Source organism: Phoxinus phoxinus, assembly GCF_949152265.1.
Source record: "Phoxinus phoxinus genome assembly, chromosome: 21".
Lineage (NCBI taxonomy): Eukaryota > Metazoa > Chordata > Actinopteri > Cypriniformes > Leuciscidae > Phoxinus > Phoxinus phoxinus.
In genome coordinates, this window is record NC_136896.1 from 17,613,592 (window position 1) to 17,628,688 (window position 15,097).

General features: G+C 41.2%; 1 protein-coding gene across 1 annotated transcript in view; it reads right to left on the minus strand.

Annotated features, from left to right (window-relative positions):
* rsph10b (radial spoke head 10 homolog B) overlaps nucleotides 1-15,097 on the minus strand; it is a 231,345-nt gene that overhangs the window by 106,548 nt on the left and 109,700 nt on the right. The gene's annotated exons all lie outside the window — the stretch shown is intronic.

Genomic DNA, 15,097 nt, shown 5'->3' on the forward strand with positions numbered 1-15,097 from the left:
CTTTTTAATTATTGCCCTGATGGTAGAAATGGGTATTTTTTAATGCTTTAGCTATTTTCTTACAGACACTTTCTATTTTGTGAAGCTCAACAATCTTTTGATGCACAAATTCATGTTCTTTGTCACCATTCTGTGCTAAAAAAAATATGAATAGGAATGTACTTTACTAAGATATTTTACTCATAAGAATTTCTAGGGGTGCCAATAATTGTGGCCAACATGCATTGGAGAATTTTTTTTATTTCATAACGTGACAACAATTTTACCCTATTAACTCTAAGGGACGGATATAAATAAGAGGGTAAGCACTAAGGTGGTTGAGGCTACTGCAACTGAGCTGCAGCTAAGCGTATACCTGGTTGCACTCGCTATCCTAAAGGAGTATATCATGTTTTTCCAGGTTGGAATTTAACAATTTGTCAAATATTATCTGTGACTGTTAGCTGCACTTGATTCAATAATTATTAAGTTCACCTAACTTCATAACAAGTCATTTGAAATATTAGCAGGGGACCAAAACATTGGAGCACAAGTTCATGACAAGCAGCTTTTCATGGCTTGCTTTATTAAAGCTGAACGCCTCACGCATGTGAAAGCAATGGCAAAGATGGTTATCAAAGACAAGTTGCTACCTCCAACATATACTGGAAGAGAGGCAGACGCATTCAGGGCCAAGAAACCCAGACATCCTGTTAGTACCTCAATTACATTTCTTACCTTTAATTATGTTGTCATTGTATTACAATATGTAGTAATTGCTCATGCTTTGGTTTTGTGCATTTTAGCTGCACCAGACTTTTCTCGTTCAGGTAAACCAAGGCATGTCACCACACTTTACCTGCAGCAGAAGTTGCCTTTAAAGAATTGTCTTACGATCTGTGACCTTGCGAGCTGTTAAGAAGACAATAAAAATTAGGGAAAAAAATGTAAAGAGACATTTTTCAAAAGACAAAACCAAGGCATTATGGAGACAAACTACAAAAGGGATTAAATGGATTAAATGGAGCAATGACGTTAAGGAGGAGTTCAAAGTTAGCTTTGCAGCCGGTCTAACAGGTTACAAGTCCCTGCCAGGAATAAGAACCCTGCAAAGAAGGATGCAGTGTGTGAGATTTAAGCCTGGTGTGTTGAAAGAGGTCTTCGATTAAGGACTTTTATTGTCTTTTCAAGAAGGGATGGCATTAAATATTGCTCCCCATCTATCAGCTGCAGCCATCGAGCCAAAACACTTTAAGAAAATGAAAGTTGGTAACGCTCTCAATGTATTTAGTAAGGCCACAAGTGCTGGTGCATCAAGAAAACTGCCCTCTCACCTTCCTGACAACAGCATGGTTCCTGGAGCAAGTTGATCATTGTTTTGATCTCATGTCGTCTCACCATCCAAATACAGCCCTAAGCATGACCAAGATGAAGGAGTATGAAAAGGCCATCAACTTCCTCAAGGATATCATCCATCTGTTCGATGGAATAAAGATTGGTCATAAGGGAGGTTGGAAGTAGTGCTGCACGATTAATCACAATTGCAATGTCAGCCTGTGCCTATGATGGAAAAATGCTGCGATTTTAGGAAATAACTAAATACATGTGTGGATTGTGAAACCCATTTTCTCTGAAAACTGTTTGCCCATTTTCTACACCACTAATAAAAAGAAGGCCAGTCAGTTTCAGTTTAGGCAGTGGCACGTATGGTCATGTCATGTGACTTTCCGCCGTGCAGTGTGGAGAATACTGTCGGTGAAGATGGATGCCGAGCAGACGGACACTGAACTGGTGGCCAGAAAAAAATGCTACCTCTGTTATATGGCGATATTTTGGCAATAAGATGACCGACACCGAGCAGAGAGAGGTACTGTGCAGAAGCTAAATTAAAGTTGCACGTGGCAACACAACAAATTTATATCAGCACCTGAAATATTACAGAAAAGTATGATGAGTGCATGACAGTGAAAGCCCAAATTAGTACAGAGACAGCTGAACAAAACAAAGAACAACCTGTAAGCTGAAAAAAACCCAGCACAATTAAAGATGCGTTTGCGAGTCTCGCGCCATATGACAAGACTTTACAGACATATAAAGAAACCAGACTCCATAACGCACGGCTTGGCAAGAGACATGATGCCCATATACACCGTTAGCAAAGGGTGTTTTCAGAAAATGATCCACACACTGGACATGAGGTACCATCAGTGTCAGTGGTCTAGGTTCCAGTGGGCATAGACTTCATCTGGCCATCTGTAAGTTAAATTGATTTCATCTTTTGTTATTAGTCTGCAGCAAATATTTTATACTATTGTACTTTTAAGAGGACAGCAATTAACCATGGGGTTGTGGGGTAGTTGTACTGTTGATTTATAATAACAATGTTAAAAACAGTGTAGAATTCTGTGTGCCACAAAGCATATTAAGAGTGGCCTTTTCATTTAGGGGTAATTACTGAAGCATAATTCTGGAAGAGATGGTTGTGTGTAAATGACTTCTGCCACAGCTATTTGTCTACTACTGCATGATCATTCTTAGAGGGGTAACATGAATATTAACTGTGTTTGTTTTTATTTTGTATTACTGATTTATGCTATTAGTGTGTAACTGGTCAGAGTGTGAACATGAAATGTTTTGCAATGCCGTAAGTAAATGTTTTGTCTTATTCACAGGAAATGCTCTGAAAGATAAGGGCTACTGGGATATGCAGGAATATTGTGGGCCACTTCTCCAATGGGTGGAAGAAGAGAGTGGCCTTGAGGGAAGCACAAAGAGAGCTCACCCAGACAGCAACTTATATGTGGATTCCACACAGATGTGGGCCGGATCTGGGCCGACACTATGTTGCTGCATGGTTAACCTCCCAGAGCATGCCATGGTGACAGACTGCTCAACATGATGGGGTTCCACTCAGAAAATGATAGCAAGAGTCCTGGAGCAGCAAAATACTTTGTCCAAGGTTCTCTCTGCAGACCACTAAGTAGACACCTACTGCCCTCATGGCAGGACGTGGAGGCCCTGGAATCTGTGAACAAGGCACTCAGCCCACTCCAGGATTTCACAGACGCCCTGTCAGGGGAACGTTATGTGGGCATATCTTGCGTGAAGCCTGCTCTTCATCTTTTGAACACCTCAGTGCTGGCTGAAGAGGAAGAGGGCACTGGCCTGACCAAATCACTGAAATAAAAAATTCTGAACGACCTCAACAAGAAATATGAATTCTAGCAGGACCTGCTAAACATGTCTACATTCCTAGACCCAAGGTTCCAAACACAATACATCTCTGCAGAAGAGACCCAGACCTCAAAGGAGCGAGTCATCTCCGAGTTGATAGTGAGTGAAACCACAGTTTACTTAACTGGTAAGAATTCCATGTAACAGATTTCTAAAACATGTGCATTTTTTATTTGTTTCAGGAAATTCACCAGCAGCAGCCTGAAGCCCAAAGCACTGCAGCGATGGACAAGAATAGCCTGGATGTGAAAAATCCACCTGCTGGTACAGTTTAGAGAAACAGAGGCTGCTGAACTCAACAATTACATGCCATGTGTAGACCACGGGGAAGATCCACTGAAATGGTGGAAGTTTCACAAAATAAACTTCCCTAGGCTATGCAAACTAGCTCAGAAATACAAGCTCTGCATCAGAGAGAGCTTTTAGCACTAGTGGTAATATTGTATCGAAACATCGCTCCTGTTTGAAACCAAACAAGGTGGATATGCTTGTTTTTTGGCAAAGAACCTCTCACGTGATACAGTAAGTAGAACTTTTTTAGAAAGAGGATTTGAAGTACCAGTTGTTTTTTAAATGACCGACAACAGTTGTAGTGGTTCGATTGAGTGAACCACACTTTTATATCCAGTTTCCTTTTCAAAAGAGTTAACACAAAGTATGTTAAATCCTGCTTAAATGTCCCTGTTTATTTGGACAAAATATCTTATTTTCATTAACCTACAAATTGACTTATTCTAATCATTTTATTTAGCTGTACTATTGAGAGAATAACAAATTTGCAGTAATGCAAAGAAATTTTGTAAAAATATTATTTTAATTTGAAAACACTGTGCATTTCTAGTTGTTGCTAGTTTGCTATACACATTTCAGCATTATCAGTCATCTGTGTATGCATCTTCCTTGAGAACCAAGCAAGTCACAAAGCGCAATATTGACCTCAATAATCGCAATATTACATTTCCCCAAATCGTGCAGCCCTAGTGGAAGCCAAACAGAGGTGATAATGGCAACATCAATTTTGGTCATACTGACAAAAGGACACAGGTTTGGGTTAACTTCAAGGTTTACAAGACTTCCTTGAAAATACATTTAGCTGTGCGAGGTTTAGAAATCCTATACCAACAGTGGAATTCCATCATACACTGAGAATCATATCTGTGGGGCAGTTCTGTTAAGAGGTTGATGGAGAGAACCCAAATGCAGACGATATGCAGACACTCAAGGTTTATTAAAGACAAAAACAGAAAACAAAACCCACGAGGGGGCAAAACATAGACAGAACAATGGAGACTAACTAGACTGAGACTGTGACATAACTACAAGAAAACAAACAACTAATACAGGCAATAGCGCAACAGCTCTTGACAAGATACTCACAGACAAAGGTTTGACATGGATTAACAATGAACCGACACAGGACAGCAAACACAAGGGGATTAAATAGGGAGACTAATGATAACATAACAGGTGACACAGGTAAAGCAATAATGACAAAACGAGGATAACAAGGAGGGCGGGGTTAGATGACGAGACAACACAAGCACATGACCCAACAAGGCCATGTGTTTGCACATAAAACATGGGTCTGTCATGATCCTGCCTCAAGACTTAAAGACAGACAAGGACTAGATGGGAGAATCATGACAGAACCCCCACCTTAAGGAGCGGCTTCCAGACGCTCCTCAAGGGGACATGACAGACTGAGACAAAGACACAAACCAACAAAACATGACAAATAACAATAAAGGCACACACGAAAACACGACAACAGGGTTGGGATGCAACAATAAAAATAACAAACACGGGAGGGGGGGGCGGAGGAACAAGAGAGTTCATGGGGGAATGTCCAGGGTGGGTGGGGCTGTGGTCTTGGGTCTTCCGGACGAGGGCTGTGGACAAGGAATCCGGGCAGGCTTGGATGGGGACACATGAAGAACAGTCTTGGGGGAAACAGTTCGGGGCTGAGTGCAGACAGGGCTGACCGGGGAAACACAAGGCGACTTGATAGGAGTCTTGATAGGGACAACAGGGGGCGACGATACGGGACAAATCTTGATGTGGGAAACAGTAGGAGATGAAGCAGGACTCAAGACAGGGGATGTAGTAGGTGGCTGGGCAGTGGAGAGAGGCAAAGCAGCAGCAGGCTGCGGAGCTGGAACGGGGTCATAGAACTCTGCAGACGAATCAGAACCAGCGATCCTCACATCAGACTCGGAAGATGCGCTTCTCATGTCTGATTCAGGATTCGCGTTTTCTGCAACCGACTCAGGAACAGCAATCCGAGCAGCCGACTCAGGAACAGCCCTCTCTGCAGCTCTAGGCACGGGGTCTGGGGACAAGACAGGCTTGACAGGGACTTCTAGGATCTTGACGAGACGTGACAAATAATCAGACAGGGTCATGGCAGCAATGACGACCGGCATCTCTTGATTAGCTGAAACTGAGCACAAAACAGCCTCAGCAGCTGAATCGGCCGCTTCCCTCTCTGCAGCACTCACGACAGCAAGCTCGGGAACAGCCCTTACTGCTGCAGACTCTGGAGCCGCGCCCTCAGCAGCCGTTTCAGGAACAGTACCTTCGGTTGCAGCAGGCTCTGAGACAGCGCTTTCAGTTGCAGCGGGCTCAGGGACAGCGCCATCCGTAGCAGGCTCTGGGACAGCGCTTAAAGACACAGGGGATGACAAAGGACAAGAGACTCCCCTCCTCCTCCTCTTCTTTCTAGGTCGCGGAGCAGAAGCCTCTGCCAGGTTCGCAGCCGGTTGGGGAAGTTCAACAGGATCCTTTACAGGTAGCGAAAGAGCAGCCTCAGGAAGGATTGACTCCGTAGCAGAGGACTCCGAAGCGGACTCCCACGAGAGACGTCTTCCCTGTTTACCGCCGAGACTAATGGGCGGAGATGACACCTCAGGAGTCGAAGCGGCGTGAGCCTGGTCCCCAAGCGTGACCACAGCTAATACACGACCCTCCGGGATCACGGGCAGCTTGGCAGATGATGAGCTCGTGGGTGCCTGTGACTCTCCCTGAGATAAGCAATCCACCATATCGGTGAACGAACGGCAAACCAGCTTCTCCCGTTCAGCCAGGGGTGGAGGAGAGTTGAGACCCGCAATGAGGTAACGGTTTAGGAGGACATCAGGCAGGAAAAACCTCCTCTCGTTCACGACCCGGGCATACTCCCTCATTGATAGCTCTCCCTGGGAGGGAATCGGGAGTTTGCCCCTCTTCGAGTCAGCGATGGTCCTGTGCCACCAATCTATAAGGTCATCTGGGTTATGCTTGACATAAGACATTCTGTCTGCTGGGTTCTTCTTTGGTCGGTTCGTTCTGTTAAGAGGTTGATGGAGAGAACCCAAATGCAGACGATATGCAGACACTCAAGGTTTATTAAAGACAAAAACAGAAAACAAAACCCACGAGGGGGCAAAACATAGACAGAACAATGGAGACTAACTAGACTGAGACTGTGACAGATAACTACAAGAAAACAAACAACTAATACAGGCAATAGCGCAACAGGACAACAGCTCTTACTCACAGACAAAGGTTTGACATGGATTAACAATGAACCGACACAGGACAGCAAACACAAGGGGATTAAATAGGGAGACTAATGATAACATAACAGGTGACACGGGTAAAGCAATAATGACAAAACGAGGATAACAAGGAGGGCGGGGTTAGATGACGAGACAACACAAGCACATGACCCAACAAGGCCATGTGTTTGCACATAAAACATGGGTCTGTCATGATCCTGCCTCAAGACTTAAAGAAAGACAAGGACTAGATGGCAGAATCATGACAGTTCCTCACCACCATCAGTTCTGGCAGCAACCGGGAAGATAGTAGCTTTTTTGGAGCAAAATGTCACTCCGTCAGTCAGAGTGGAGCAGCTAATTGCAGTGAACAGCAAAAGCAAAGCATACAATTACTAACTACTGGGAGGTCAATATTAGGCGTGGATGAAGGAAATGCAAAGCATAAAAATCAACAAGCATTTACCAATCTCAGCAATGAAGATAACAGAGGGCTGTAGCTTGATGGCCAGAGAAAATACGGCTGCGGCTAGTTTCTGGGACTCTCCGTACCATTTGTCAGTGAGAGTGGAAGGCTGCAGGTTGATGAAGCGGAATCCAGCCTCTTTGGCGGTAGCTTTGGCTATAAGAGTTTTCCCACAGCCTGGAGGCCCATACAGCAAACCACCTTAAGTGTGGAGTTGAGCTTAGAAATACTTTATAGAAAAAATGGAGTGAGTCATGGCTAGTGAGCAGCTCAGGGGTGCCCTCCGTGGCTATAGCGGGCAGATCAAGATGCCCTGAAATGGCCTCCGTGACCCGGTCAGAAGCAGCTTCTGAGGAAGCAACATGACTGGCAGGGTTGGTTTCTTTGGGCATGACACCTCCAAGATGGCCTCCGTGGCCCCAGATGAGTTGAGATGTTCAGGAAGGGTCTTAGTGTCCAAAACAGGAATGGCTTATGAAAGAATGACGTGACAAGCAAGATTGGTTTCTGTGGGCACAACAGGACTGGCAAGCTGTTCGGAGGTAGCATCCATGGCCATAACAGGCATGGTGTGCTGCTCTGGAATGGCCTTCATGGCCAGGTCAAAAACAGTCTCTGTAGAAGCAGCCGTGCTGATTTGAATGCCCACCTTGGACAAGACAGGTAAAGGATTCAGGCTGTGCAGTCCCAGGTTCCTTTAACACAGGCATAGCTGGTGAAGTAGGCACCTTAGGGTTTGGTTCCAGATTAAATATTTCTGAAACCACTGAATACAGGACCAACTGAGTTGGGTCCTCCTGGACCATAGGATTAGGGACCTCATGACTTAGACTCTCCTGGACCTCTGGACTAGGGGCCTTTTGACTCAGGCTCTCCTGGACCAATGGGTTTCAGCTCTCCTGACTATGATCCTCCAGGACCACTGGACTAGGGACCATAAGAATCGGGTCCTCTGGAACCACTGAACGGGGGAACCTGACTCAGGGGCTCCTGGGCCAATGGATTAGGGACCTCTCTATTCGGGCCCTCCTGGACCAGTGGGCTTGGGACCTCTGAAAGAGCATTTGACTGCACAACATGCACCCTCCCTTTCTTACGCTTCCTGGGGGGAAAAGGTGCATTATTGGCCGCTTCTGGGGTGACTGAAACCTTCTCAATAGACTCTCGGGTGACTTTGGTGGGCTGGACAGACTCTGGGAGGATTGAAAGGACTCTGGGGATGACTGGAATGGACTGGATGGACTCTGGAGTGACAGGAGTAGACTGGACAGACCCTGTGAAGACTTGAGTGGACTGGATGGACTTGGGATCTTCTACAGTGATTGCCTTTACTATGACTGCAGCTGACTCTGTGGACTCAGAGACAATGGTTTGGGCTGCTCTATTCCTTCTCAGTCTACACTTAATGTTGGAGTCAGAAAATGATCTTGAACTTGACTCGATGAGGGAGGGATGGCGGTATGGTCAATGCAGGCTGACTCTTGGATGCAAGTATCTGCCAGTCTTTGCGATGGTGCAGATGGTTCGTGAAGCTCCAGAAATCCTAAACTCTCAGTTGCTCAATCTCCCACTGTGGCAGGTGGTCATCCAGGCAGAGGTTAAAAGCATCCTTGATGACCGCATCCTCGTACTCAAGGCCCTTGGCCATAGTCCAGAAGAACTGGGCGAAGGACCGCACCTCCCGGCCCTGCTGACGAAGTGAAGCCAATCCTCGCTGAAGTGCCTGTCTCTCTCAAGCCGTAGCAGGAGGAATGACTTTGAAACTCATTCTGCTGGGTCTGGTGATGGCTGGTTCATTCTGTCAGGCTTTGTCACCGCAGTCTTATGGAGAAAGAGGACCCAAATGCTGAATGACCAATGGATTGAATTTAACTGACAAGGCACGATAGGGATGGTTAGGAGTTAGGATGGTCCAAAACAGTAGGACAGGGTAATCGACAGGAGAAAGGGAAGACAGATGAGATCCGACCCGGGAAAAGATAGGCAGGAGAACCAAGGAGATGGAGTAGTACAAGATAAAGACAACAGTGGAAATCAGGCAGTAGTTTGAGGAACCAGTGGCTGGAAACTTTGAGCTGCAACTGAAGCTGTATCCATCTTACTGCATGGTCTAGGGAGCAGCAGCCAGGGTGGATCAGGATGAAGGACAGGAACAAACACAACGAGAAAAATAAAAAATAAAAATAAAATAAACTGACTCAGCTTATTTATTTTATCTTGTTTCTGTGCTAATTTAACTGCAGGTAGAAAATAATAAAACGATAAACAAAAAGAAAAATACTAGGAATAAATAACTGGAACTACAAACAGAGAAAACCCCCAAAATCAAAATAGAAACCAAAAATAAGGCTTGAGAAAACTAGAGCAAAAGACTGGAACTATGCAAACTCAAACGAATAAAATGCAAACAAGAAGGGGCCACACTTGCAACATAATCCATTAATTATGACTGTAAACATATACACGTCTTTTAAACTTGTATTATATTTAATGAACATGTAGCAAATAATGGAATGATATGACAAGGAAAATAATCAAAGAAAAAGGGGCTGCATTTGAGGATCCCAACACTTTGAGTAATTAATTGAGTTATTTTCTGAATCATTACTGCATAATGATTTTTAAAGATAATTTTATAGATATTGTATTCATGAAGCACAATTTTTACCTAATGGTATACTTCAGAGCTGAGCAGGATAACACATTTATATTTAACACTTAGAAGTACTTGTACAAACTGACAGAACTAACCAAAACCCTTCCTTGGCATAATATTTGGAGTCTTGGACCCTTATCTAAACAGTTACATTACATTGCTTTTCTATGCCTGGAAATCACAAAAAAAAAAAAAAAAAAAAAAAAATTATTTACGTGAAATTAAACTGCATACCTGTTTTTGTGCCTCAAATTTATTATGTTTTCTTGATGGATCAATAGCATCAACCATCAACTTTAATGTAATAAGTGAGTGATATTGAGAGGGTTATACTGTCTGTTGGAATCTTTTAATAACATCTTTTCACAATTACCTGCAAAAGAAAAACAAAATGATCATTATTAATAAAAAGCTACAGTATGTGGTTAGGGAAGAAAAAAAACTTCAACAGAAACTTTATTTAACGAGACAGTTTTGCCTCACTTTTTTTTCTTTCCAAACAAAAATACCCTTGTAGTGAGTTCCAGTTTTTTAGATTTATAGGAAATAAACATTAGTTAAGAAATTATCATGCAAGCAACTGTCCTCTCACCCCCAACAGGAAAAACATTACATTTTAGAATGACAAAAAAAGCATTTTCCACAGAAGCGGGGAAGTGTGTGCAAGAGTACTAACTATAGTCTTTAACTGTGATGACTTGTCTACATGAAAGTCCATTTTCAAGGCAAGTCAATTCACTAGGCGGCCAATTCTCTATATTAATAATAAAAAAATATTTTAAAAATTCACTAGGCGGCCATCTTGGCACTATTCAATATTTAGTTTACTACTTTAGTATTTTCAGCCATGCTACTTGAATGGGAAAATGTCAGTCTAAAAAAAAAAAACTTGTCAGATTTACATTTTAATAACATTTCAAATCAGTAATATTCCCGCTTTAATTGTTTCATAAACATTGTTTCTTATACTCACTAGAAAATATTCAGTCATGCACAAGATAGAAGAACAATTTTTATACAGGCCATAAGGCTACTGAACAGTCACTAGTTATATCTTTAATTTAGTAATCTGAGACTTTTATTGCAATGTCCTGTCTAACACTGATATGCAGCTGTTGCCACTGTTCTTCTTCCAGTTTACTCATGTTTACTTCTTGTGCTCTTCAATACTTGCCACATAAGGAGTTTCTCAGTGGTTTTGGCCCTGCACTGTTCTTGTTAACAGAGTGTGGCGGGTTGAATGAGGACACAGACCAAACTGATTGCAGTGCACACATCCCCGGAGGGTATTTACTGAACAAAAGAAAGTCTTAAGGTGGGAAGTACTGTGCTCAAGGGTTGATGAGGTGATGAAGGTGCAGTTAGAAGGCCAGTCAAGTGAAGTCACCTATATAGCACTTTTAACAATATAGATTGTTTCAAAACAGCTTTACAGTGATAATAGGAAATTAAAGTAACAGATATTATTTTGGCTTTACAGCAGCTCTAGAATAAAGTTATTGTTCAGCTAAAGTTAATTTTGTATTGATTCATTTCCGTTGTAAAGATCATTAGTTATTAACTTTGGGGCTGCTTGCACGAGACCGGTTTAACTGAAAACAGAAAACTTTTAGTGTTCTGGTCGTTCATTTGCACGACAACGCTGTTTGGTTCCAAGGTGCAAGTTTTGAATTTTTTTGAAAACCATTATCATCTCCGTGTTAAATTTCAAAAACGTGAACCTGTGAAAACTGTGACGGCGTGCACATGCAAATGTGTTTAATAATCTATAGTATGCAATTAACTATTGCAGCTCTTAATTGACTATTAACAGATTTGAAGCTGTACTGTAACTTTGATTCAATATAAAAATCAATTTTGATTTGGTTAAATATGTGTAAATGTCTTCTTAATCAATGGTCTTAATAATTGTAGGGATCTTATCTTGTGTACTTTCTTTCCCATGCGCAGCTGCATAGTAAACAGTCATGAGTAAACAGTAATCCGCCTCAGCTGCTTCTCAACATTTTTACTTTGTTTACATATTCATAGAATATGCTAATTTAACATGCATTTCCATAACCATTCATAAATATTCTAGTTTGTATAACAACAACAAAATGTTTATGAATACTCAAATGCATTCTTAAACAAACTCCGTCACAGAGCCGTTTAAAAACTGCTCCATCGTTAAGTCAGACTGGTGATGCATTGTGCAATGACTGGGTGATTTTCACTCTCAACTTCCTGTGGAGAGATGTATCGATGTTCCCTTATTCCCTGTGTCGTTCGCAGTACCCTTCCAACTGAATTGTTTGGCTCCCTTTCGGATTGGAATTTCACTTAAGATGGCGGAATACCCTGTGAAGTCCACTTCGCAGTCAGCTTGCAAGTCTGTCCTTGTAGTGTCCACACTGTGCAGTGTGAGAGTTCCTTTTGCTTTGAACCTTTCGAATAAGCTTGCAGATCACATAAACTATTATTGTAAGAAACAATAGCATATCCTGCCTGACTGTTGCCTTCAACAACCCTATGCAGAGCCGAAATAGATATTTAGAAAAATTCCCCAAATAATGCAATTGCTACATTTCTATCCTCCAGTAGACATCATAACAGAGGTTGAGTGACTGACTGGAATATGCTGTAGTATAACATATATAGGATAACATTTAAGGCTGTGAGTATACTATAGTGTCCCTATAGTATCACCCCCCCCCACCCCCACCCAATGGGAGGAAGTGATAGTCAACTTCCCTGTTTATTTTACAAAGAGTCTTCCATCTAGTGATTCCTATCATATTTCAAGCAATTTAAAACCATCATGGTGACCAGTGCGCATTAAGCGTCTCATCTAATCCATTATTTATCGGCTTTAAGATATTGAACAAATTTTATTATCAAACCAATAACGATAATATACAAAATTAACATATATCGGCCGATACTAATATGGTGGCCGATATATTGTGCATCCCTAATAAAAATGAAACATGAAATGGTGTATTGATCAATGAGACAAGGCACTAAAACTCAAAACTACTTACCTCAAATTGGCATGACAAGTCGGCCTCTTTTCCCTAGCCATGACCGTGTCAATATTCTCTTTCACTTCCTCCTCTTTTTTTTAGCACACATAAAAAACACAATTGCCAAAATGCAATTCATCTTGCTCAATAGAGTGGTGCAGATATGATGTCACTTTGTAGGCCAATCGGCAGTTAGCATTATATTGGTTCCCTCGTCAAAAACCCGATAGGATTTCCCCATAGGCTTTTGGATTATTTGGATTATTTTGGATAAAAAAAACAAGCTTTGTGATCAACAAAAGTTTATGATACTTACACGTTTTGTCCATCAAGATCATTTTTACAGATGAACACCACTTTTATGAATTTTGATGCCTAAATGCAGTTGCCAGAAGTAAAAAGCTAAAGGTTAGCTAAAGCTAAAACAAACCACACCGCGGTCCCACGACTTCAACGTCACCACCACTAAGCTTCCGACAACTCTTTCAGTTTTTATCTAAAATCATTTCCCCCCAGAAAGTTTGAGTTGAAAGTTATTATAAAATCAATTAAAAGCAAAACAAGGCTGTAAAAGCGGACTGAGTTGACCTGTTCAGCATATTTTTCAGGGCAATCGTGGCCCTAAGCGTTAAGTCGTTAAGCGAGTCTGACTAGTAACCCGAAGGTTGTGGGTTCGATTCCAGTACCAGCAGGAAATGACTGAGGTGCCCTTGAGCAAGGCACCAAACCCCTAATCACTCCCTGGGCACCACAGTATAATGGCTGCCCACTGCTGTGTGCTGTGTGTGTGTGTGTGTGCGTGTGTGCGTGCGTGTGCGTGTGTGTGTGTGTGTGTGTGTGTGCACATAGGGTTGTCACTTAATTTCTGTGTATTTGTGTTCTGTGTTTTGGTTGATTTTGGGTTTTTTTTTATTTGACAAATTAAAATATAGTTTTATTTATATAGATATCTTATAAAAATACCTTAAATCCTCCAACACTGCACAAATGCAGAGTAAAACATTAATGTGAAATTTTCATTAATAAGTGAGTGATATTAGCCTACATTTGTTTAAAAATAAAAGAGATTATGTTACAAAATCACATTTATTTGTGGGGATTTGGGAGATATCGAACATCTTGAGAGGGCCTTTTTTCCCCACGCTAACATAGCTACAACTAGATACTAGATAGCATTTTTGTTTTGAGCTAGTATCAACCAACATCAAGTCTCATGCCATTTAGATGAAAATAATTAATTTCAGAAACGTAATTTGGGGTCAAAAAGATATATATACTAACACTCTTCATAAAATATCACTTACCAGAAATGTAGTGGGCTTGGAAATGTTGTTTAAAAACAACAGCTTCTTTAATCAACCGATCCTCGTCACCTTTGGGCCCTTTGGAAATACGAGTTTGCCCTTTCTGTTTGAATGCTGTAAATAGGGAAAACTATTCAGACAAAAACACTGTTAAGATATTTATTTAATAAAAACATATTTATCTAATAGAGTTGGGTTAGTTAATTTAATCTGCAATAACATTGTGAAATTTTATAAAGATACGAATAGCTTATTTTTTCTTCAGTTGCCTATCTACGTTGGAAGAATGGCTAAGTAGCCTAAATTACATGAAATGTGGGTTTATATGAGGATGCTATTCATTGCAGGCAAAGGTTTACGCATAGACTGTAAAAAATACACGATGCACAAAATAGTGGCTACAAACTTTCAAGACACATAACCATCGTCACTCTGCGCACCAACACCCTCTACTGGCAAAGAAGAGCCAACAAAGAATACAGGGAGATATTCAACGGCATTACAAATATAGACAGGCCTACCATAAGAGAAGAATAAGATAGATAAATAAATAAAAAACAAACATATCCAACATTCAAACAAAATGTAGCCTAAATACATTAGAAACAGCACCAAATATGGGTAATATACAAATATAAAACACCAAAATATGAGCATAAATTTGATATTTTTGTTAGAAGAGAATGACAAAACTTTTATACACCGCAACATATTTAAAAAAAAGAAAAAGAGAGAAAAAAATAAGTTTTCACATTGTAAGATTTATTACATCCAACGATAAAATACTGAAGCAAATTATATGTATTTAAATTAACTGATCTCTTTTTATTTTTATAAAAAAATGGGAAATTATTATCTATACAGGTTTGTTTATGCTACTTAACATTTCCGTAAGAAGGATCTTTTGAATCCTTTTA